This window comes from Pelecanus crispus, chromosome 5, assembly GCF_030463565.1.
Source record: "Pelecanus crispus isolate bPelCri1 chromosome 5, bPelCri1.pri, whole genome shotgun sequence".
Classification (NCBI taxonomy): Eukaryota; Metazoa; Chordata; class Aves; order Pelecaniformes; family Pelecanidae; genus Pelecanus; species Pelecanus crispus.
This window is the reverse complement of record NC_134647.1, coordinates 27670032-27696666: the sequence shown is the minus strand read 5'-3', so window position 1 is coordinate 27696666 and position 26635 is coordinate 27670032.

Genomic DNA, 26635 nt, shown 5'->3' with positions numbered 1-26635 from the left:
AGAGTGTCTAATTAAAAAATGCTTGTGATATATATATATATAATATTCTTAATCCAGGATTCCATAAATCCAAAACTCCTTAAGTAAATTCCATTGTTTTGGGGGGTTGTTTTCTTTGTTTTGTCTTTTTTTTTTTTTTAAAAAAAAAAGCTTTTCTAGGTTATCTAATTGTTTTCCTACTTACTATTGATTATACTACTATATTTCAAGTAATTCTTCACCTGATTATCTCCAAGCACTACAATTACAGCCAATTATCATTTTACATATGTTGTATAATTTCATTATAGCCAGTGGTGACTCAAAATCCAAGCTGATGTAACTGAAAGCAGAGTCTAGACCATTATATGTTGTTCCACTACTGTGGGAGTCTGATGTAAGGCAGGCTCCATAATGTCATGTGAAAGAATGTGCACTTTTATAAAACAGCTTTTCTCACAGGAGATGAAAGATGCAGTGGGTAATAAAGTAGCTATGGCACCAAAGCAGACTTGAAAATCCTTGCTGTAGTCACAAAAAAAAACCCTGAAGTTTTTGTTGCTTGATCATCAAGAATTATATTAGATTACCTGACCTTGAGATCTCATCTCTAAATGTAAGCCTTCCAGAAAGCAATTGAGTAAAACTTAACTTGGGCTCCTTCTGAAGGGAATTCAGAGCACCTGCCTCCACTGACAGGAAAAGGGTCTTGGGGGCTTTGCTAACTAGATTTCCTGGTAAAATTAAATAACTAAATTCAGATGGGAATAATGCTTCTTTTCTCCAAAGGGTTCAAGCGGAGAGACAAATTTCCCTAGACAGAGCTTTGCAGGATTAAGGAAAAATAGTTACTTCAGACATGGTATACAGTTCCATGACTTTCATATGCTTCACTCCCCTGCGATTTTACCCAAGTAAGGCACTCTATGTTTTGATTTGTTAGTGTGCAAGCATGACATTATCTTATATTATTAGGTATCTGGGCAAGGTCCTTAACTAATCTGTCTACGTCAAGATATGTCTATCAGAAGCAAAACATGGACTTCATAGCTCCTTCTCTTGTAATTCAGTAGAAAGTGCTTGTCCAACTACCCAGTGGCTGGGAGGATTAATGATATAATGCTATATGCTCTGTAGAAACAATTCAGATACACAAAAAACAGACACCCAATGCCGTTTTAGGTGGCTGGGGTATCCTGTCTAGCCTTTGCTTGCTGCCTCAGAGCAACTTGGATCTCTTCTATGTACTGCATCCCATTGTCAGTTCTGCATGGATGTCACTGATACCCCAGGATGTCTCAAATGTCACTAGTCAAACACATTTGAGTACCTGAATCTCACCTTCTCCAGCTAGAATATAAATATTTCATTTTAACAATACAAATTGGTATGAGATACTGTCACTGAGATGTTCCATCCTTAACAAAACTAACTTCAAAGACGTTGTTATGTCTGATGGAAACCTATAAGCAAATCTTCTAAATTGTTGTTAGAGTTTGGGGTTTTTTGTGACCCAGAATTGAAAAAGCAAGTCCTTAGTAAATTTAGTCATTGCTTCAGGAAGCAAAATAATGATATCATTACAAAACAATTAAACGCCTAAAGCAAAATGGCAGTTATTTGGAAACCAGGATAATTTTGGTACCATTATGGCATGTTGTATTGTGCATCAGAGAATTTTGGTATCATTGCATTAAATTTCAGCTGGAGCCTATGGAATGTGACAATTTACACCAAATCAACTTTTGTCTCCGTTGGAATGTTTGATAGTTTATAAAGCTGTCACATCCATAACTTCAATATTAAATCAGAATGTTCACAGAAAATATCTTGAACTGAAAAGCAGTGGTCTTCAAGTTTAGTTAAAACAGTAAACTTCAACCGATACTTCTCATGTTGGGTTTTATTCTCCCTTACACATAAAGTGCAACAAAATCGCTGTCTTCTGTCAAATACCTACAGAGGATAGTACTTGCGTAATGCATTACCAAGTTTGACGTTAGTGCAGTACAATAGGCATAAGAGCAGGAAAGTGAGGTTTCATGAACAAAAAGGGAGTTTTTTAAATAAACTTTTTAAAAATAAGAATTTCATAACCTGAAATCTTCTGAGGAAAAAGCTTATCGTCTTCAGAAATGTTTGATTAATCAAAAACAATTCTCCTCTAGTAAGAAATTCCAATGGAAAATTTGCAGTCATTTCCATCTTGTGATGCCTTGTTGGTTTAATGTCTTCACCATATTGCTCTGCTAACTTCACCAAACGCTCAGTTCTGTTGCCATAAAGTATAGTAAATCACGTTTGGAAAGGTATCTGCAAAGCAAATGTTCCTCCCAAGTTAAAAAGTTGAACATCTAGAGTTCAGTTGGCAGTAGATACGTGTTTCTTGTTATTTACTACATCTCTAACGTAAACTACAGGCTGCTTCAAAAAAAGCTCAGACCTGACCCAGGGAAAGCTCTTTCACCCTTATACACTCATCCTTTGGAAACATGCTCTACAGAGAAGAGTTTATAAAAAATAAGATGATGTTAAAACTTTTTGTGATAGCATTTAAAGACCAAACATAAAATATGCCCTTACTTAAGATAACGACAGTATTGCTATTGCTCTCAATGAAGCCAAAACTAGGATGCCAGACTGGACTTAGCTGCTTTTTATTAAATGAGGTCTAGAGTTTCTTGCAGGTTATTCAGAATCAACTCTAAAGCCAAATTTCTGTTCTGCTAGATGTTACTGACAAGAAGGAAGTACAAAACTTGAAGGACTAATGAAAAGATTTAATTTCATCTTTTTCAAAGAAAAAGTTAGTATGTCAATAGGTCCAAAATAAACATTTTCTCTGGGGTGCTTTTTTTCTGAACTTGAAATTCAAAATTATATTTCATATCGCGTAGCATGATGTTTCTGTACTAACACTTAAAAGCTCTTATAACTTTAAATATATCTACAAAAGATTTACAATCTACTCTGAAATTTTCTGCCTTTTGGCATAAATTTTTAAATGGATGCATAAATATATAGACAAGACGAATGTTCTTGTAATGGTTATAAATACTTTTGGCCTAATCCAAAGGTTATTTTGCCTCTGTAAATGTCTCCTGCTGATGTCAGGGGCCCTGAACGTGGCTCTGTTTCTCTAACCTGGCAAAGCACTTAAACTAGCGCTTAACTTCAAGCACAGGAATAGATGACTGGCGTGAAAAGGCTAACCTTGTGTGTAAATAGTTTCTAGGTTATGTACCAGCTCCTTAGAGGATAGGTATTGGCTTCAAAATATGCTTAGGCTTCCATAGCTCAAGGGGCAAAAGTCATGCGAATCAGTAAGACCCGGTGCATAGTAGAAAACAGGCCAAAGTTTCAGATACAGAAAGTTCCAGTTTCAGAACGCAAAACTCATTGTAACTGTGACCTCGTAAAACATTATCAACAGAACAGATACAGCTGAAAATATTGCAAGTGTCAGGTGCAATTACAGCAAATAAATTCAGGAGATAGTTTTATTTCAGTTTAGATGCAGATTTTTATTTTTTTATTCAATAACTTATAGGGGTTTTTTTCTCAGTTACATTATTTAACTAGGCTGATGTGGCCAAAGTCAGCCATGATAGAATTGCTTAAAACTTATCATGTCTAAGAACTATGTAGATTCTGGATTTTAGCAAGCAACATGGAGACACAGGCTAAGCAAAACCCAGCGTAACCCGGGAAGAAACCAGGAAGACAATGAGGTGTGTGGTGTTGACTCCAGCGAATACAACAGATGAAAGGACCGTGTTGATCCTGGGCAGCAAGTCATTGATAAAAGTTGGTATGGGAGCTATTATTAGCCTGCAGAGATAGGTGGAAAAAATGTACTACAGGCATCTGGGAAGATGTCTGCCCAGAAGGCCCTGAAACAAGAGGGGACAATGTTAATGGAAACAGACAGGTCTGATTCTTCTTTAGGTCACCTGTGTCCTCAGCAATTCCAGTCACTTCCACTTTCCTTCACGAGGATTTAGCATCATCTTCCAGCAGCCTGAGTTAGCTTTCAGTCCAGCGTTAGCAGCCTTGCAAAGCTTAAGCTGGATCTATTCACTATAGCTCAGCAAAAAAATTATTTTAGCTGGTGAGTCCATGCACATTTGTATTTTTTTCCTAGATAAGCTAAGTATATTTTCATCATATCAAAAATAAATATCTGTTAGATTTTACCTGTTTCTTTGGCTTATCTATCCACTAAACTCAAACTCATTAGGAATTTACCATCTTTTTACAATTATGGTAAGAGTTTACCCAGAAAAATCAATGATGAAGAATGACAGCAAGGAGAGTCATATAAGTAGTATGACTTTGCCATGTGCTCAAGTATTTTTGGAGCCCAGACAGTACATTAAGAAGTGACAGATTCATGTAGTTTCGCTGGTGATTTATACAGTTTGCTAGCTGATTTAATAGAGTGCTAGAAAGCGTTGTTGTTCGACCAAGTAAAGAGAATCATAAAATGGTAATGAATGTTATGACAGTTCATGAATATTTCATTGGGGTCTCTTTCAGATGCCTGTTAGTTTATCTCAAGATCTAGGAGTATACTGCGTATAAATCTGATGGAGATTAGAACTGCATAGTATGCCAAGAGACAGAGGTTGGTGAGAGCAACATGTGTTTGAACCAGTGTCTCAAAAGCACTATATCTCAGTTAAGTTCTCTACTAAGTGGTCATGAATTGTAAAGTATCTAGGGCATGAAGCAGCAGTCTTGTATTTCTTTATTTGCTATTTGGACATTTAGAAACAGCAGGTAGTGTCTTTCAAGCTTGTCATCTTTACCAATGATTTCTGAGAGTACTGGTCTACTGTAACTTTGGAGGTAAGCTTTACTTGAAAAGGCTGAATGGATTCCCATCTCGTCAAGTATTTCTTACACATGCTGACCAGAGCAATATACAATGTGGACAGAGATTTGTAATAAGGCAAATCTGGAACAAAAACTTCCATTTTTTCATCTTTAACATCCTGAAGTGGGGAATGTACTCTCTATGCCACTTTAAGTCTTGCATGGATATATTTACCTTCTAATCAATTATGTATTCCATTGCACATTTTGTAATAGGTCTTGAATACTTCAAATTGAATTATTTGTGTGATCTAATGCCAAACAGTAATGTGGGGGGAAAGACAAAAAAAGTTTTGTCCATATAAGCTATATTTCGCTGTCTTTTGATCCACACCAGCAACATGGACCTGCCCTTTCATAGCAGTGCTGTCCACTGAGGCAGGCATTCTTCTGTTTCCATTTCCTTGGTTGTTTCTTAGTGATAAACCCCTTTAGAACGATGGACTTAGAACCTTGTGCAGCCTGAAGGTTTGCATGATACGAAGCAATGAAAGAACTTCTGAGAGCAAGTCCACAATAGTGCCATGCCAGAAGCACTGTTTAATGGCAATTCCTCACTCAGAAGAGTTGAAAACAAATATGAAGGACTTGAAGGGGCTTACACGGGTGGTTCATAGGTTTTCTATCAGTGCTTGCATACGAAATGCAATATGAATCCCATCCCACAGTCTGAAGGCTGTGGGATGAAGGGTCTTGTTTTAGCTAATAAATCCTTTTGGTAGTAGCCCATGGATCCAAGATTTAGCTTCATTTTTATATCTGTGGGCAAGATGAGCTTGTATCTGAGGATCAAAATGCACTATTTCCAATGAATTAAAGGAAGCTGTTGGGACAGATTCTCTGCCACTAACTGTATCGTGGCACAACTTTGTACCAGTTGACACCATCTAAGAGAAAAGAAGGCGGGAATGGCATTTCATGAAAGCTGCAAGGCCTTGCAGTTTGTCACACTGGTTGAATTCCTATTTGTGAAGGGGCGTAATTCAGTATTAAAATCTCTGTAGCATAAATCATTATTTACTTTCAGTAAAAAACTTAGAAGTCCATCAATGAGTCTGCTTTTTCCAAATTAATTTGGTGCTGCAATACAAAGAAAAATGCACAACTTCCTATAGTTTATCACTTTTCATTATAACCAGCATGGTAACTGTGGTGCAGTCTCATATAGGTAGGCCCAAAGAAATATTTTTTTCTCTATTGAAAACAGTGTGCAAAAATTTTTCAGTGACTTCTGAGATAGCTTGATCTATATTTGCAAGATGGACAAAGAAGTCAGAAAATATTTGTGAAGAATTGCTTGTTCAGTTCTGCTTTGTGTCAAGGTCTGTTCTGCAAACCAGAGGGAGAGAGAGAGACGCTGTCCTAGCAGATTTGACTTATGTTTACAGTAATTTGTTTGGCCAGTGTTTATTACTTAATAATCAATCTTTATTATTACATTAATTCTAATTGGGACATGGGAAACATGTAGTGCATTGACCACATGGCATCAGTTTACATGCTGAATAATTTAAGCTATTTCCTTCTAATACCTTAGGCTGCAATATCATTACTTTTAGGCTGTCCTAATATTCTAGTTATATTGATGTTATTTCACTTGTTATTACCTTCTTGACATGAAATTGTTTTTCAAATATGGAAATCTTGCTCAGATATTTCTAGATGACAGAATCCTGCATTAGTCTATAATGTATCATAATAACAAAACAGTGCAACATAAAGCAAATTATTTGTTTTCTAACCTGTGCCAGCCTTCACAGTTATGGGACAAAAGACGCCAGAAGGAGAATTTTGGTCTGTATATTTTTTTTATATATACTTATCCATTTTGCCAGAATGCAGGGAATAATCTTGCTGATAATACAGAGGCAGCAAATGCACAACCATTAAATGGACAGTGTGATTTATCCCACTTCACACTGCTTTATAAGCAGTATGTATCACTCCTGTGAGTTGTCTTCTGCTTAAAGAATTGTAAGAAATATATCTTACTATTACTTTTATTGATAAAACAGACCAAACCACCTTAATTCATTCTTCATCCAGAGTCTTTTATCACAGCATGGCTGTGATTAGGATTCTGATCACCCTGTGTGCCACTCTGAGATTGAGAGGCTCTATCTACTCATCTATTATTCTTCATGAAGCAAAGCTCCAGTGTACCATCTGTTTTCTTACTGAATCTTGCATGTAGCTGCAAAGAGCTGGTCACCAGAGATTGAGTCTGGCAAGCAAGCTCTTGGTTTGCTTGGAGATAGCCAAGCATTCACTGCTATCAGCCTGTTCAAGTTTCAGGTGAAAATAAATGACTGTTCTCTGCTGTATTTTAATTTATATTTGGTCTGCTATTTAATTTTAATTTATATTTGGTCATATTTGATCTTGTATTTTTGTTGCTTTGTTCCAAACAAAAATCAGTTGGGAAAAGACCCCAGAAGCTACAAATAAGCATGCTGCAGAGCTTTGATTTGGGATAGGTCTGTCTTGCATTTTATGATACAGTTTGAATTAACAAAGGCTGTTTTATGCTGATGATGCCTGCCCCTTTTGACACAAGGAATAGAGATGGTTCCTGGTGTGACCATGCTCAGATAAAACATGGTAGCAGCAACCAACTGAGTATGCTGGAATGTCGTCATCCCACAACTACTCTTGTTTAACCATGCCATATAGTTAACTTTGCTTCATTTTGAGAAGAATGTAGGATTGCAAGGGACCACTGAATCACCCAGGCACTGCAATTTTACATTACGTTGTACAAGGTTGAGAGGCAGGTTGCTGAACGCTGTGTAAGGGTGGGACGTGGCCATCACCAGGGCATCCCACCATCCCTGCCCCAAGTACCAATGTCTCCTACTGTATAGAGGTGTAGCTCTACCCAGCTTGCTGCCACTGAGCTTTCCCCATCTTCCTTGAGGCTTTTTTTTTTCTTTAAACTACATGATACTATTGGAGCTTCACAACCTGCAGTATTTCATAATAGTCTGTGCTAGTCCCCAAAGAGCAATAAAAAGTAGCTTTTGAGGCTCCTCTTTTTGATCCATTATTTAGAGCCTGATTTGTACTGTCTGCAATCCCCACATCAGTGCCAGTGGTCTTGCAGTTCTGCAAATTCCCTTCAGGACTAGACTAAAATCATAAATCTTTTTTTAGGAGGTATTTAGATATCATCATAGTACAATTTTTTACAATCTGCTCCTCTTACCATGGAAGTCATTTTCATAGCAGAGAAGGACTGTCTAAGGAAACAACTCTATTTCTTACTGACTCTCAGCTTCCAGATTAACTTTTTACTTGGCAACAAAACTTCCTTTCCCAAGATGATGGTTAGACTGTATTGGTCCTGGGCTCAGCTCAAGCAAACATTTGTGTTTGTACAAAACCTGGCTATTTTCCCTATATGCTCAGTAGGACTCTGGGAACTGAGCCATACAGGGTCAGCAAGACCTGAAGTCATTAGCTCTGTGCAGTTTCTACAGCAAGCAATGCAGGTTATTAGACTATGTCAGTAGTAGCAAAGGAGTTTATTTTTGCTTCATTCCTGTAAATGACAGCTTTATAATATGTGCACAATTGGGCAATCAATCTCTCTTTTTTTTTTTTTCCTGCTTTTACAGCAGAAGTAAAAACATTCTTTTCCTTAAATATACCAAGGCCTTGTTTTTTCACTTCCATTTAATTCGTTTTGTGATGTGAAATGTTTTGCCTGACATGGCAGCCTGGTGATGCCACATGGCAGTCTGGTACTGCATTATGATTTATCTGCCATAGCTGCACACACTAATTGACAAAACTAGTCACTGACAGGGTCTTTAGCCTAAGCAATTTGCAGTCTAAGTGCTAATGATGCTGCGAGGTGCAAATCCACGGAGTAATGGGCGTGCTGCTGGCAATACCTGTGTAGAGGTTTTGCAGGCTTCATCTTTGTATCCCCAAGGAATTTTGAGTGGGCTTTAATGCAGCCCAGAAGGCACATTTGCTGAGCGAGAGAAAATGCATGTGAGCACATAAGTTACACAAGAAGCAGCGTAACTCCTTCCTGCTGGGTGAAGGGCCCTTGTATGGGGGTTCGAGAAGCAGCACAAAGGTTTGGTCCCTACTTCAAAGGTTACAGGCATGTCTTGGATTAGTCCTTGAACCACAGTTCACCCAGAGTGCTGCTCGGAGGAATACCCTAGGGATATAAGCTATAATGGTATATTACCTTGTTTCGCCTCAGAGTCCCTCTCTGAGATCCAAAGACAATCTCCTCTCTGAGATCCAAAGACAATCTTCTTTTCTTCTCCCCTCCCTTTTCTCTCCCCCCTCCCCCCTTCCCTCCTCTCCCATTATTTTTGATGTTGAGTAGCTCAAAAGCAGATCAACAGGAGAGGAAAAGAATCTTTGTCCTCACCTCAAATAACCTTAGGCCAATGCTGAAAACACTTTCCCAGAATGTAGAACTAGGTAGAGAGGGTGCTGAACACAAGTCTCCTCGATGACCACTAACTTTCTGTGAAAGAGGGGAGTGACAGCGTCAGCGCTGCCTCCCTTTCTTTCTCCAATGGTTGGTACAACTGCTGTGCAGTGAGGAGCCCTGCTCTCCCACTGCACTGGCATGTTCGGAGCAGTCCCACGAGGCAGCCTCAGAGCACTGACGGCATACTTCTGCCTAACTTTCACATCCTATTTAGCTGAGGGGTGTTTAGACTTATGTCTACTCAGGCCACAGCGATTTAGGAGCAAAATTCCAGGCACTCCCTGTTTATGTGCTTCTAGCGTCAGGTCGCAGAGGAGTGGATGGGTTTGCATGTGGATGCTTCGCTTTTTCCTAAATCCTTCCTAATGAGTCCAAAGTCCCTAGTCTTTAGCAAAACCCTTAAGCTTTCAAAGTAGCAGCTTCATTATTTTATTTTGCTGATCACAAAAGGTAGCTCATTAAGATGAAGATGGTTTAGGGCCTGATTCAGAGGTAAGCCTGTATGGGCTCATTTGGAGATTTGGGTACAAGCAGCTCCAGAAATGGGAAGCACAAGGTCTCTCAAGACTCCCCAAAGCAGTAGTCTCCAAGTCTTCAAGCAGGAGCTAAGAATCTAGTTGTGCACATTACATAAACAGCTAGGCAGAACAAAGAGGGCAAAGACAGGAGCCTGGAGACTAAAAATGGTAGTCAGAAATTAGTCAACAAAAAGGTGAGATTTATTCAGCCATTGCCCTGAGGACTACATAATTTGATATTAGTGCTAAAAGTGCAGATGGAGGAAAAGAAACATTCTTTTATCATCATGCATGTCCCATCCAGCTGCCTCCTATGTTCGTCAGTGCCACTGGGGCCTCGCTGGAGTGAGAAGATGTGTATCAAAGGGAACCAAATGACATCACCACTTTCACTGTCATCTGTGACTCTTGCCCATGATGCTGTGAAGCTGTCATCAAAAAAAGCAACTTCAGTTTAAAACTAGAAGGCGTTTGCGGTATCTAGAGGGACCAATAAGGCAATGGGAGGTGCCTTCCTTCTCTGGCATATGGTCTGCAAGTCGGACACAGTCTCAGAGACATGAGCTGCTGCTTCTGCCAGTGCTGTTTTGCTCCTCTCTCTTTGTGGGTGTTTCATTTTGTCATCTCTCCAAAAGAGCTGTTATCTTCAACACCATCTGAAAAAAACCTAGCATGATCTTATGTAACAGGCTAAAATGATCACTAACAGTGGTGGTTTGCCATGGAAATCTGCAGACTGATATCTCTTTACACAGAACCTCAAACCCTGTTTAACTGCCTTGTATTGTAGGATGATAAGGCCTTGCTAGCATTTTGACCAGCTGAACCCATTTATGCCACTGAAATCACCCACATCGCTGTGTGGTAACTGAGTAATGCTTCTGCTGTAACTCTGGATGTGCTCTGAAAACCCTCAGGCTGGAAGAGGCTGTATGCAAGGAAGATTGTCGTCTGAATTTCTGCAAACCCATCCCTGTCCCCCCATGCACATCAGGTCTGGCTGTTACATACATTACCAATTGTTTGTTTGGGTTTTTTTAATAACCATTCTTCAGTTATCAAAATCATTGTTGCTTCTTGATAAGTTTCAACATACGTTATCTAACCAGATACAACATATCTGAAATAGCAAGGGAAAGATGAATTAAAGTGGATACCTGCTGCTTTCAGTTCTGATATCAAAACCATGTGTGACATAATACCACTGGTCAGAAGAAGCAGACTGAGCTGCTAATGGCCATGTTATCTGTGAAATACAGCTATTGCCTTTCCACAGATTGCTTGGGGGGAAAGTACAGAACAGTGAATTCTCACATTTCAGACTCCCTCTTGATAAAAATAACTAAGTTTGATTATTCAAATACGTGCTGATTGAAAAACAAAATTCAAAGTAGATATTAAAAAATGAAATGGAAAGATGCCTTCATGCTTAGGGCCTAGAGCATTAAGGGTTCCTGTTCATGATCATTTCTGCACTAAAGACTCCATCTGTGGCACTGGACAACTCTGCCAGGTCAGTGGCCCAAAGTGGCCACACAACATTGCAATCAACTTGGTGGTATGAAGACCTTTAAGCAGCTCTTGAGGATCTGGATTTGGTCCCTGTGGGTCAGTTCCCCACCTCTAAAATAGCAAAAAGTAGTCTTCTGTTTCAAACTACACTTTGTAGGTACATTGTGAGTAATCACAATACTTCTGTGATGGAGACCATAGAACAGGTACAACTTTGTTGTCATGAATGTAACAGTCAAATTTCTAACTTTGCTGTGCTCAACGCCGAGGTCCGAATTTTATATAGTAAGCTATCTCAGTTGAAAAGTTAAAGAAAATAAAACAATAGAAATAACATACAGGAAGTAGAGATTTTTATTAAATAAAAAGTCAAAATAATTAGTATTCTAAAAAATACTGTGTTGAACTTCATTCCATACGAAGGGATTTGAATTTCGTTATAATTGTTTAAAAGCACAGACAGTATAAATACATTGACTTTATGCATGCATCTTGGCTAACTTAAGCAACTGTCACACTCATAGTGACAGTGGCTTGAAGTTGTCTTTCCTCTTGTAGGGAAAGAGTAAGTTAGAAAAGCAAAGTTTTCCCTGGTTACAACTTGGCTTTCTGTGGTGATGACAAATCAGTGTCTCTTAACCTACAGCTTTTATCATTAAATGTGTATGAGAGGGATGAGCGAGTTTAAAGAAAATAAGGCAGTGGGTACATACTCCATTTTATTTATTTAATATCTTGAATTATTAAGAAGACAGGTGCTGCTTGTCAGATAGCTTCCATTGTTGTATGAACTATCAACCAGCAAAAGGAGCAATGTGTTGACAGATATCTTGACCATGAATTACAATTACAGGGATTGAACCATGAAGGATAGAAAAGAGTGAATCCCATTATATTTATAGCTAGGGTGAACAGAAGCCTACACATATATGATAAAAATATAAACTGGCATTAATTATTTTAGGATTAATTCCTTTTTAAACAATAAGTGTAGAATATCACAAACTAGAGGACCTCTTTGCTAAATGACACTTAACACTAGGGCAAACTATGCTGGTAGACTGGTAACAGGCTATAGTGCTTTTAATCCATAGGTCATTGACTTGAATCTGTCTCAAAATGCTAATGATTAGTGGAGGGTCAAGGATCTCTTCACTGATCTAGACATTTATGTTCAGAAAATGGCAAGAACAATACAAGAAAAAAATTAAAGACACAAGTATAAAAAAGAGAGAAAAATGCAGTGATCTTCTTTTCTTTTACACTGTAGCACGGAATATAGGCAAGATACAAAAAAAAAAGTCTTCCTTAAGGAAATAAACTGTCTGCTTCTAAAGGTATCTTTGAAAGAAATGTGTTATATTTACTTTTCAGAGAATATATAGTATATTAATAGATTAAAAAATAGCATGATATTGCAATGTATCTCCCTAACTCATGGGCAAAAGAATGTGATTTTAACATCTATCTTGGACTAGGAATTTTGATTCAAGTCTTTTCATCTAATGATGTTATTTTTGTACATGATGTTGGGTTTTTTTGTTGTTTGTTTGTTTGTTTTTTTCCAGGCATGGACTACTGAACTAGAACTAAGATTTGATTAAAGTGCCTCTCTCCTAAACTCTGACTCAGATTAGAATAAATTGTAGCGCAGTTGCTCTGTGCAGAATTCCACAGTTGAAGAAAAGTAGAGTCTTATTTCCTCCTGCCTCGTATTGTGCTCCGCTTTCAAATATTGACTAGGAGATGTCCACATGGGGATTTAAGTGTGCTTTAAATTTCCACCATAAATTTCTCTGCATGGCATCCTCATGTAAATAATCCATACAGTATCAGTCCTTGAAATACATCTATTTACAGGCTACTGTTGCAGCTCCCATGGCATCTCCCCATTGGATAGTCACTGTTTTGCTGTCAGTGGGTTTTACATTCTTCCAACTCTCAGCAGAGAACTGAGGCCAGTCACAACCCTGTCTGCAACTCTAGAGTAGGGGGTCCCTCATTTTTTGAGATGAGAACTGAGAAAATTAATAATGCTTTGCTTGTTATTTGATTCAGCCTCTTACTAGCACTGTCCTTGCCCTGGCTGCACTTGGAAAGCCCTACCATGCTCATCAGACTCCATTCAGAGCCACCTCATGGTGTTTTTATCACAGTCACCTTTGCAGGGACACATTATGTGGTTGTGCAGACCCAAGCACTGATTCAGCAGAGCTTATCCACTTTGCACTACCTGCAGTGGGCCAAAAGCAGAGCTCCCATGTGGGTATTGCTTCTGCAGAGCGCACACCTGTGTGTCAGCTTTGCCTGGAATCAGGGACATCTCCCACCTGCTGAGGTCCTGTGTCTACACTGAGTCTCCCCTTCATGTCACCCACTCCTCAGAGGTCCTTTCTCCAGTGCTGCACTCATTTTTTATGGTTAAATTGTTTGAGGTCATCTAACAGGTCAGGTAAGGAACAAACTTTGAACTAGAATTTCTTAAACGTGCCGTTTGCTGTTGGATAGCATGTGAAAATTTTATAATTAATGAAGCCCATGAAATTAGATCCTGAAAACAATTCTATCAAAGACACCAACTTTTTTGGGTGTCTTTGGGAAAAGTTGAAAACACTGCTGCTCCTACTTTCCCCTTTTGTGCTCGCAGCTCCCTATCACAGTAAAGATATTATTTTTCACAGTAGAAAAATATTACATTTTTATTTTAATTCTTCTGTCTTTACTGTATCCTCTTTCCCTACTCAGACCTCTCTGTTTCTGACAGAGAGTGACTAAGAGTCAGTGGCCTTACTTTTATGCAACCCTATCTCCAAACCTGTTGTTGGAGACCAGTTTCAGCTTTCTTAGGTGCCAATCCACTTCTGCTGTGGAACAGACCTTGTGATCTGTAGTGGAGACTGTAGACATACAAATAATAATAGACAAACTGGCACCCAGATGCTGTCTACACCACCACAATTATGCTGTTATATGTACTTCTGGCAGTTGGATAACATGGGGCATTATTTTTTCATGTTGTTAATAACATTTTATGACATTTTGACTCCTGTGCAGCATGGCAGATTTTGAGTACTGTCAAGAATTAAATTCACACCATAACTCCTGACTATTTCATAGAAGAAATTTCTCTCCAACAAGTTAAATAGCAAAACAATGATTGTGGGCAGAGTCAAAGGTTTTCATTTAAATAGTATTTATTGATCTACCTATGGTCCAGCAAGTGAATCCAGCTATATATAACATACAAAAATCACATCTGCTTCCTTCTGGCAAAGTTTATAAACACTCTCTCTGCTTCTTTGTTGCAATAGCTTAGATCTTCAATAGAACCACTAATAATGACCACGTGAACTCAGAGGTACACTCTTGATTGACTGATCTTAACTTTCTTAAGTAGTCTTAAACGCATAACTTTTTGTTAATTAAGCTCTGGACAGATGCTTTTATTCAGCAAGTGGTTTCAGGATGCTGTTGTGTGCAGCTCCTGGGACGATTAGATGATTATCTTTCAGGAAAACATTGCTGGACCATTCTGCTTTACAGCTCATCACCATTATCTCTCATTAAGAGTCTAGTCTGCACAGAAGACAAGGAAGGTTTTCTCATCCTCATTATTTTCCAAACCACTAGTTCACTGGCAAGAATATTTGTAAATCCAAGTTGTTCAGTACAACAGCTAAATGAAAATGTGATCTAAACCAATTGCCAAATAAAACAAAAAACAGATTCGGACATAATGGCCATGTTTTTACATAAAATGTGAAGAACATTAGCAATTGTGTATTTATAGCTTAGAAGATACCCCTTAGGTCGCAGGTATTTATGTACACAAATGTAGAAGTTACTAACACTTTAAAGACCATTAAATTATAAAACTCTGTTATCAGAAGCAGTAAAATAGGGAAAACAGTTTGGCAAGCGACACGCAGAAAGGAATAAGAATCTACTAAAAACTCTGTATATCTTATCTGAAAAAAGTTCAATTACAGGCTAAAAATCTCTTCGGGCTGGATTCTCTATTTCTAAAATAAGTGACATAACTTGAACGTGCTGCTTTCGGACTATTAAAAGACTAAATAAGCCATACCTAACTTTTCATGTTGCTATTCTATTTAATAGTTATCTTGACAAAATTTTCCTTTTATATGTCAGGAACACTCTACATAACATAGCACCCTGGTAGCGTGTGCTTGTAAAAGAAAAACTGTCCTTGTAAAAGGAAAACTGGACACATGCAAACAGACTCAAAATGAGTAATTGACGCCTCCTCTCTGAAGCACTTAATACCATAAATCAGGAGGCTGGCTGGGTCTATATGTCAGAAGACAAATGTCCAGACTGAGACTGAAGAGGCTAATCTGCACCCTCTAGTGACCCAAACTAGTTGAAACATCGGCAGCTACAAATTACTAAATGACTCGGAACACTTCTTCCCTAGTAAAGACCTTTATTGCTCTATTACAGTTTTAGGGCAAATAATCAAAAATCTCAATAAAATTGACAAAACTGGACTGTATCAGGATATATAGAGGCACAGGCCATAGGTGTTGACCTCTCCCAGCTGCCAGCCCAGCCATGAGCAGCTGTATAAGGTGGAAGGCAGGCCCATGACATCTATGCCATTTGCTCTGTCCTGCCTGCCACCCATTCTCAAACTTTGCACTCCTGGAGCACAAACTGGGGGTGTCTGTGCCCTCTATGCAGTCCCTACACTCCACTTCCCCTCTGTGGGAGGGCTGGGCTGATCCCGGCTTCCTGCAGCCATGCAGCAGAGTTGTATGGATTAGCCTGGGGGAGCCTTGAGAGCATGTTCCAAAAATAAAGGCAGTTATAGTAATCTGCTGTGGCAAGCATGCATGTGTATGATATGCATTTACTGCAAGCCTAGTGATTTAATAGGATTAAATTCTGATCAGCAGAGAGAAGATTGATCATAGTAATGAGGAGATGGCTCAGTGGCAAACCAGCTGGAGGAAGAAAGTGAAACAGTTCAGTGTACATTATGAAGGAATCATATTGGACCTTGGGCTTATTTGCTATATTAAGTAAGCAATACTGTAAGAAAATTGGATAGGCTAATATCCCCTTTTTAGGTAAGCATCTAATGCTTTACTGTGATACTTTATTCCTTTTTCAGTACTAGGCATGAAATGAAATGTTCAAAAGAATATGGTCATAAAAGCAGATTTACAAACAGAGAGAAGAATCCCTAGCCCAGTAGCAAGTGTAGTACCATGTAATGCAGCATTTGGTAAAGATTATCACGAAGCGATTTTCATGGCTGGATTCAAAACGTATGCTGTCAGTAGTCCTGTTTTCAGTAGCAGTGAACCTGACAGGGAAATCATATGAGAAAGAATAGACTCCCAGTGTTGTCAAACTCCAAGGCAAGTCTCCAAAAGGGACAGCTTGCAGCATACAGATGAAGTAAAGAAAACTACAGGGGGTTAGACTCTGGTAAAGTATAGTATAGGCGCTCTTTACTTAGAAGTAAAGCAAGTGGAGAAAGAAAGTTCAAGCAGAGAGCTCCAGGGAATTACCAGGGAGAATAATTAAGAATTTGGAGGAATTCTAATGTGCTGAACTAAGAAAAAGAGAAAATTTAAAGATTAAGAAAAAAAATAGGTCAAGGTAGTAGAAAAGGCAGTGAAACCTCGTGACTGCAAATGTGCTTTCCTGCCCTCCTGGCAGCCTTAGACTTGATAAGGAGAGATTGGCAGAAGGCAAGCAGTGCAATCAGCATATCCAAGTGCAACTAGCAGACACTTTTAATCAAAAACATTAATTGGAAAATGACCTATTCAAAACTACTTTTGCCAGAGCTCCACCCCCCCAACCCCATACTATTTTGTATTTCTGGAACTTAATTGTATTTTTTTTGCTGGTTTTTTTATTGGTGGTGCATTTTGCTTCAATGTGGCCATTCTGGTATCTTTGTGTTGCTGCCTTTTGGTTTTGATTTGCTGCTTTGACAGTGTAATAGGACTTTATTTAAACCTGGAAGTTTATCATACAAAGAATGTGCAATTTTTAAACTTAGGGAAAAATCTCATCAAGAAATCCATGCATGGCTTCAGAAGTACGAAAAGTCATTTATTTAACAAAAGGAAAATTAAGATGTCCTTCAAAACTTGCAAGCAGCTTTTTATGCTATTGTATTTTATTTTTACCATGTTTAATAATAAGTTGTTACATGTGGTCCATCTTTTTTTAGTTCAAGTCTTGAAGCAGAAGCAGTAAATAACAACTTCCCTAATGTTCGTTATCTGATTAAAGAAATCGAGGCATGTAACAGTACAGAGGTTAAAAGATGGGGAGGATTAAAGGATGAGTGTAGCTAATTAAGGAACCAGCCCTGCAAGCAATTATATACATGGTTAACTTTAAGTACTTCAGCATTAATGGGACTACTCGCATGCTTAAGTTAAGCACATGTGTTTGTGAACTGGAGCCTGAAGACCACATCCTGTGAGACACTGAGAACATACTATACATTCAAGGCAACAGGATTGCCATGATTCCAGTGGGAGCTGAGAATATTGTGCACTTTCCAGTACCAGGCTTCAGGACAGGGTAGCACAAGCTAACTGAGAAGAGGTTGCTGATGGGGATTTCACAACAAAGCTTTCTAGGTAAATAAGAGGTAGCTTTCTTTTCAGAAACATTCAGAAGCAAGCCTTTGTTGATCAGCATCTATTTTTAATAAGCTTCACAAGATCCATCCTGAAATTAAGAAGGTTTTTTATGCTATCGGACAGCAATACAGGATAAAAAAGACATGAGCTGAAAGGGATCCATTCCACTGGGGTAGGTTGGTACAAGGTATGGTACCTGCAGCAAGAAATGGGTTGTGACAAGGTGCAGTTTTACTTCCCAAACTACATTTTATGCAGCAGCATGAAGTGAGCTACCTCGTTCACACATCTGGGCTCATGCCAAGGTCACAGTACAGCCCTATACAACCAAACCCTCGTACCAAAGGGCATATAGCAAGTGAGCCATTCTCTGTATATGTTTGATCCAGGCATCACTGTTTATGTTAGTGAATTCATACATCCCTGGGAGCTGTTAAAATCTCAGAAACACTAACAACTGCTTTTCAAATACAAGTGCACTGAACCTACTCCATTTATATGTAAAATATTGTGACATGCTCTGCATTATCCCTCTTCCCCTGATAAAGGTAAATTTAATTTGATTTTAGATTAAAGTTAGTACCCCTTGTCTCTCCTGTAGTGATGATCTATTTTGATTCAGGAAAAGCTCAGGATCATTGATCCGGTAGGATTTCTTTAGTTTGCCAGTTTAATTTTTAGAAGCATGACTATCTGTAACTTAAATGAGCAAAGGGATCAAATGTAATTTGATCACATCTTCTGACCATCATAACTGCCCACACTAGCTGGGAAAATATGTCTTACACTGTGTTTGGTTTGCTGTTTCCTAGGAAGAAGGAATGGCTGTGGATATCTTGTCTTGGTTTTTGGTTTTTGTTTTTTTTTCTTTTCCTGGTGTGCCAAAAGGAAAGGGCTTGTTTGGCATCATGCTCTATGTCGTTTATGGTCTTTCTGTATCATTTCCAGAGAAAGAAATAGTTGTTGACACTGATTTAGAAATTAGGATTAAACTGTCAGCATCATAACTGCCAACCAGTTGAGCAGACAGTAAAATGATGAAAAGTGAGAAGACAGCCTTATCTTAGGCAGAGTATATCTCAGTGTCCTATAGTTTCCTCAGTTGGAACCCATTAAAATGATTGATTGCCACCCCCCACCCCCCCACCCCCCCCCCACCCCCCCCCCCCCCCCCCGCCTTTTCAGTTAAAAGGAGCTGCCCTTTTTAAACTGGGCACTGTAAAAACTTCAGTACTGTTGTTTTCTCAGCTGCTGCTATCTTCACCGGTGATGCTCCATTAGCAGTGGCAATTGTAAGAATTCAAAAGAGGGTGGGGAAAAGCCATGGAGGAGAGGAGAGGTTGACTTGATTGATTGGGCTATCAGAGAAAATGTCCTTTGACACCAAAACCCTTGGTTACTGTTGACGTGACTGTCTGAGGAGGCCTATGGAGAGACAGTAGGAATTACAGGGATGGTCCTTTCTCTTGTACTGGTGGTTGTTCCACTTTGGGGTGCGAATTCTGGAGCAGACCAACTGGGAGAGTTTAGATGCCAGCAGCAGTATGTGGCTGCTTGATGTAAATTCCTACTCACTTCAAAGGTCTATCTTCTCACAGAGACAGCACTCTCCTCACGTTCAGTAAGCATTCCATACCCTGGCATGAGTAAACAGTCTCAGCCAAAGAACTGCTCCTCCCAGAAGTAGGTGAGATTTTCCTGCCTTCTTCCTCAGCTCTCACAATAGCAAGGGAATGCTGGAAATTATTTCTTTTCTGCCATTTTTGAGAAGGTGTCAATTAGCAAGTCCCAGATTCTCCGCATGGTGTTCTTTTGCCCCACTCCTGTACTCCCATGCATGTTTTGAGAAAAAAAAAAAAGATTTCCTTAAAAAGAATTCATATATAATTTTTGCAGCAGTACCTTTTGTGCAGTGATAAGCCTTATGTTGCTAGTGTGGGTGCCCATGTCAGCATGAGAAGGGCCAGACTACACCCTTCTTTTCTTCAGTCATCTTGTCATGGTTCGTTCTTCTACTCCTAACAACATACCAATGTATCACTATTCTGCAATTTTGAGTTAAATTTGAAAGACTACTGCACACAACTCTAGTGCTCCTGAAAACAGGTCAGAACAGTTTTCATAGCCTATCCAAAGGGTTGGCAGCTTACCTATCATTCTGTCTTTCAGTATCTGTACATCCTTCCCATGCCATTTACCCTTAAACTAGTCTGAAAACCTCTGCCTGGCACACAAACTTTGCGAAAGGGTCAGCAGTAATATCTCAGTGCTGGTTCTTGTGCACCTGAGAGGCCATCACCAGTTCCTTTATCTTTGACATTCACTTCACTCAGACAACTCAGAGTGGGTGCATCCCAGAAGCTGTGAGCATCTGCGCAGTGATGTATGTCAAGCTCGCCTGGACCAGCCTCTACCAGAGCGAGTTGCCCGCAGCAACTTTGCGCTGGGGAGCAGAGAGGAGAACTTGGCCCTTGCTCTGCCCTGGAATCAGCCCTCAGAATTTCCAATGACGGCTTCTTCTAAAGGCCCTAATTCTTCTTAAACCTTGTGTAATTCAACATCAAAGTTCATATCCAGCTATGCTCACTATTGCTTTTTTCCTCTTCAGATCCAAATCTGTCGCTAACTGCATTTTCAACTTTTTCAAGTTCTTGGGTCTTTTGAAGTGTCACTATGCCTGTGTTCCCCACAGCCTATTCCCCAACCTGCTTTGCACTGTTATCAAGGACTGAGAGATCCTTTGTCCCAAATCCTCAAAGGAATATTTCAGTTCTTTCTTTATCCATTTCTGAGGCAGCTCTGTCCCTTGGCCTGTGCACTTCTTAATTTACTCTTAACATTCAATGCATTTTTCTATGGGCACTTAAAATTCACTCTTAACTTTCCTCATTTCAATCAACATTCACACAGGGACACTTGCATGTGTCTTGAATTGTCATTTTATTAAAACCCTTTGCTCCTTTACCATTTCAATTACCATTTTGTATAATATCATTTGCATTTGCATGGTACCTTCACCCATAAAAGACAAAAGTTTTTATTCTCTCTTAACAGATGAGTAAAATGGAATCAGAGATTAGAAAGGTATCTTTGCAGCTCAATACAACTATATGGTCTCCAATGCGTGAGCTTAATTGCATTGGGGGAAAATACTGTAAGCACGACGGATTGACATGTAAATCAAAGTGATATAAATCACAGATCTGAATCATGGAACCTTGATTTGAATAACTGCTTTTAATCTTGGTTTGCATTTGCACTTTTCATTGTTATTCTAAAAATGTTTGCTCTTACTGGTGTGCATAATCATTCAAAATTGCAACTGCACATAGCCTTTACTCCAGCTGGATATTTCTTACTATGTGCTGTTCATATCTGTGTTCATTTAAGCAGAAAGTTTAACATATATCTATTCAAATGCTATGGTAGAAACCTTAACTTGCATTAGAGAATAGTTCACTACATCTTCAATTTTAGTAGATGAGGAGTTTTTTTCTTAATTTGTATCAAGCTAAATGTACAGTTACAGTGTAAAAGATGTGCAAATTGAGATTTAAAAAAAATATGCTATTAGTAAACCCTTTTTTCTTACGTTTTCAATAGCATCATTTATTAAAACATATATTAGCGTTATATTAGCATTAACTACACTTAGTGAATTGGAAGCTTGTTTCTTGTCACTATAAGCCAGATTTTAGGACTCCAAATCTGCAGTAGAGGTGTAATGAGATTTGCAAAACTGCACTGGCAATCAGGTGCCTGCTTCCAAAGAAATCAATGGATACAAGGTGACCTGTAGGTAGTCTTGAAAATCCCCAGAGACATCTGTTTGCAAATGTTCTCAAAAACCTGTGCTGGGGACCTTCGCATTTCTGCAGTTAGCTGAGTTTATCCTTACTTGCTGTGTCTATTCATGGATTTTGAAATACCAAAATAGGCTGTTCTCTTCAACTCAAAATTGATCTCATCACTATGAATGACTTATTTGGGAAAAAAAAAGTACATATTGTCTCTATTCCTGCTGAACTGCAGCACAAAGTCATTTGGCCAAGAGCTTTTCTGTGTCCTGAAAATACTTACAGCTTCAAAAGTAATCAGAACCCATCAACTGCTCAGTTATAAAGATAGATCTAGAAAATATATTTAGTCAGTGCCACATTACATATGTTGTTAATAAAATGCTTGAGACACTGAAACATTTTTAGATTTTTATGTTGATTCTGCATATAATTTAAAAAGTAACATACTTTAACTCATTAGAATGGGTAGGGTACTTACTAATTAAACTAAAATTATACTAAGTGTAAGTCTCAGCATATGCTTGCTCCGCACATAATTTCACATTAAATAGTTTTAAGATGAAAAATATTAATATTTTGTATGACTTTTTTTAAAAACCATTTTTGTAATCTATTCTTCCATCAAGCTAGCAGCAGACCTCAGGAAACTTTTCAGGCTTTCTCAGCCCTCAACCCTGGTTTCTGTACACAGTTGCCGAAACCCTCTCAAAGACGCCGACAGCAGCACTCTCGCTGTTTGACTGCTCAGCCTTTTCCTGTGTGGATGGTTCTGCTGCTGCTTATCACCCTCTAAGAAGTCTTTTATTAGAAAATGATGAGCAAGTTTTTCAGAGTCCTAGTTCTTTCCCCAACTAACACAACCACCCCTCCAAAAAAAAAAAAAAAAGAGTAATTTTTTCTGGGATCTGTGTGCAGAAAGAGTGTAGCAAGACAGGTGAGAAGACCCAGAAGCTGGAAAGTGATGCCTGGGGGAGAAGGGATGGGGCTGGCCTGGGCACAAGGGGTAGACGGGACTGTGGTATCCAGAAGTCAGACCGCTTCAAGCTGTTATGGCTGCTGACTGGGAGGAGCAGGTGGTCTTAGCGGTGCAGAGTTGATGTGTGCCTCTGACAGGCCATGCCCTAAGCGGGCCATCCCCATTGCTGGCTTGCCTTTTCTATGTTCTTCAGTATTTGGGCAACAGTTGTCTAAGGCCTGACTCTTGAACACCCTCCTTGGTAAGGCCAAACGGCAGTTCTGCTGAGGGCTCACGAGCAAGACAGTTATGCCGTAATTAATGCTTTCTTTGGGTAGAAGAAGCTGTACCACTGACTTGTTTGCCCCACACCTCTCTCGGTCACGGCTGGGGCAGGCGAGCCCTGACCTCCTGAGCTCCTGTCAGACCCAGCCTGGGCTGCCGCCGCCCCCGCCCTGCTGCAGGCCGGGATCGGGGCTGGGGCGGGGGCCTCGCGGCCCAGGTAGCTGGGAGGGGGGCAGGAGGAGAGCGCCGAAGTGGAGTGACGCCCCGGAGAGGCTCTGGCCTGCGCAGAGCTGCGGGGCCTTTCTGCCTAGCCATGTCCCTCCCTCCGTGTCCCCTCAGCACCCCCGAGGCATTACTGTGGCGTTTCTGCTGGGACGCCCTGTCCCCTCCTGCCCCTGCACTCACACACAACCAGGGCCTTCGGCAGGACAGACAGCTGGGCCCAGTGCACGTCATGGTGTCAATGCTAACGCCCCAAGCCCCTCTGCTTTCTCGATGAGGCGATGGGGGGAAATGGCGATGGTGCAAATGATCTCTCATGACCATGACTTTGTACATTGGTCATTGGAGGCACATTCGTCAAAACCGTATATGGTATTTCTTTGCCTAAAGTCGCCGCCTTTGCCCAAAGTCGCCGCCTTTGCCCAAAGACCATGAGGCAGGCCTTCACACCGAGGGCCACAGGACACAGCAAAGCCAGGCTCAGCCACCCTCAGAAAATCCTCAGAAGCCTTTCAGAGAGGATGCTTTACCATAAACAACCATGTGCCAAAACCTTTGCTTAACCTTTCATAATGTGGAGACCAGAAAGCACTTCCTACCAAAGAATGTTTTTTACGATGTGAAAATTGTCATGCTGTGTACAAAGAAAAGTAGATGTTTCAGTTTGACATACTAAGAATTATTATTTCAATTCTAACTGGTAATTTCAAATAATTTCCATTTTATTCCAAAGAATGACTTTTCAAGAGCTTTAAGAAAGGTTTCATTTTTGAATCAAAGGAAATGTTTCATTATGTTAATTCTTTTTTTTCTTTTTTTACTTTCTGTATTCCTTTACTTGAAGCTTGCTGAAAATGTGAGTACTTTTTTGTTTTGTTTCGGGTTAATCCAATACAATTTTCATTTTGACAGATCTTCAGGCAAATCACAGTATCTGTTATTTATACAGCTCTGTCTGTTAAAGCAGTAAGCGATATTCACTGCTTACCACTTTAAGGACAAATAGAGGCCCTAATCCTGTAAAGACCTACCTATTTTTATGGGTAGAACTGCTTACTGAGCATAAAGTTAATCACATTAAGCTTGTAAAGCACTAGAGATCCTAGAATGGAAAACATTAGAGATGTGCAAAGTAGTATTTTGACTTTCAAACACTTCTCCATTTCTCTGCCTTTTCCTGCCGAAGGATGGGGGGACTCATTCAAAAGGAATTAAAAAAATCTCTTAGAAACTCAGTTCTGCATATTTTCTTGCATTTTATGCAGAGACCGTATTCTTGATATTAGTTGTATTTCAGTTTAAAATAATGTCTGTCTGCTCAATTCAAATTCAAATATTTTATTCTGATCCTTTGTTTTAAAATACCACATAAACAGCATGGATAAGAGCTGTGCAGACGTGTAGAAAATTATTGCTTACCTTAATTCAGAAGGTGCTCTGAGTAAAGCTTTTTTTACAGCTGGGATAATGCTCTGTTTGCTCTCCTTTATCTCCCTTCTGTTCTCTTCAGAACACAGATGTCGGAGTTACTGACCAAACCAAAAGACATTGCACTCTTTGCTAACCCTCTTTGCCCCTTCTCCCACCCAAAGTGCCTAGCAGCATGCCGCTACTGTAGACTTCACTCAATGTCATACTTAGGTGATGCTTTTCACTCTCCTTTTTTTTTGTATGTGGAAAAAAAAAAACAGTTCACCAGCTTAAGAATGCTTTACATTCAAACAAGTAAGACAGGACAAGGGATAGGCTTCATCTGTTTTGCCTCAACCAGAGTTTGAAATGGGCTTTTCTCAAAATACATTCTGATTGAGCATGAGAGATGTTAATTTTGGCATTCATAGTTCCACCTGGGGCCATACTCCACCTAATTTCTTTCTTCTTTTGCTCCATTTTTCATCCTCTTTGCTGTAATTTGGCTGCACTTTCTCACTGTTCAAACAGGGATGGACTCCAAGACCTAGCCCCCGCACCCCCTGCACTGAAGATGGCATGATACCCGATAGATAAAGGTTGGTAAAAGACCAGAACAGTTGTTAACAAAATACATTGTTCCTATGCTGGGCAAGACAGAAATAGAAGTTAAGAGAAAAAGCTTTCCTAGGACTGGGATGTCTGAGAGCCATTGAAAGCTGTAAGACAGCCATCTGTAAGTAAATTCATGCCTTCACACTGCAAAAACAGCTGGACTTTGGCATAGATGGTACTAGGCAGGTTCTGCAATGCCAGAGTGTCACTTGTGCACAGCTAATGTTGCAGGGAAGCTGTAACACACCTCACAACAAAACTCTTAGACTTTATCCTTAGGATAGGAGTTCAGGTTTAAACATATGTTGGAGTTGCTGATCATTGTTTATCACTTAGGTTGCTCAAAGGTTAAATTGGGCTCTGGCAATGTAAGTCCTCAGTTCACATGGCTCTGAAGGCTTGTCTTTATTGCCTCTGTAGCTATGCCAGACTAGCCTGGCTGGCAGAGGCCCTAGTACAGATTCAAGACATGCTGACAGAAGGAATTTTTTGGCCGGTATAGCTGCACCACATTCCTGACTCACATAAGCAAAGACAGCATTTTTCTGCTGACATAGCTGAGCACACAGAAGAGGTCTGCCAGCATAGCTAAGGGAACTAGAAGTGTGGATTTATTTTTAAATTTTAAAAAAAAATCTATCACGATTGTTCCTGAAATCTTGAAAATCTGAAGCCAAAAGGCTCTAGAACTATAAAACAAATTAAAAAATCAAATATTATAATTTTAAAAAATCTCATTATTTGCAGTAATGGGGAAGCACATGTTGTGATTTACGTTTTCTTGCAACTGGAAACATTGCTGTTTGATTCGTGTGAGCCTTTCCCTTGTGCCCTGAAACCATTGCAGTCAGTGTAGTCATATGTTGACACAAGTCTCCATTCTTTGGGCAGAAGCAGGGTGTAAACAGTATACAACAATTGCTTAAAGGTTCAAACATCTTTTTTTTTCTTTCTTTCTTCCTCATACTTTTCAGGAAATAAAAAGAGTATTAGTACCTCATTTCTTAAGTACCCTTAGTATTGTTTTATCAAGCAACAAGGATTTTTTTTAATTAAAAATTGATTGTGTAGAAAATAGTTAGTATGTCATTGGCAGAAATACACAGAAAAAAAAATGTTTGTATAAATCCACAAAACATATCACTAGTAACAATCCTAATAAGAGTTATCTCAAACCAGAAGATTAAGGGATTTTTTAGCAAGTAAATATAGAAGCAAAGAAGAATTTTAGACATTCAGGTCAGGCATTCATATAAGTAAATATATTCTTTAATTTATTAATGAAGATCAGAATCCTGTTAAATTGTTTATTAAACAGAGCTTCAATATCTTTTGTGTCTGTAGCTGAATGTATTTTAAAGAGTTAG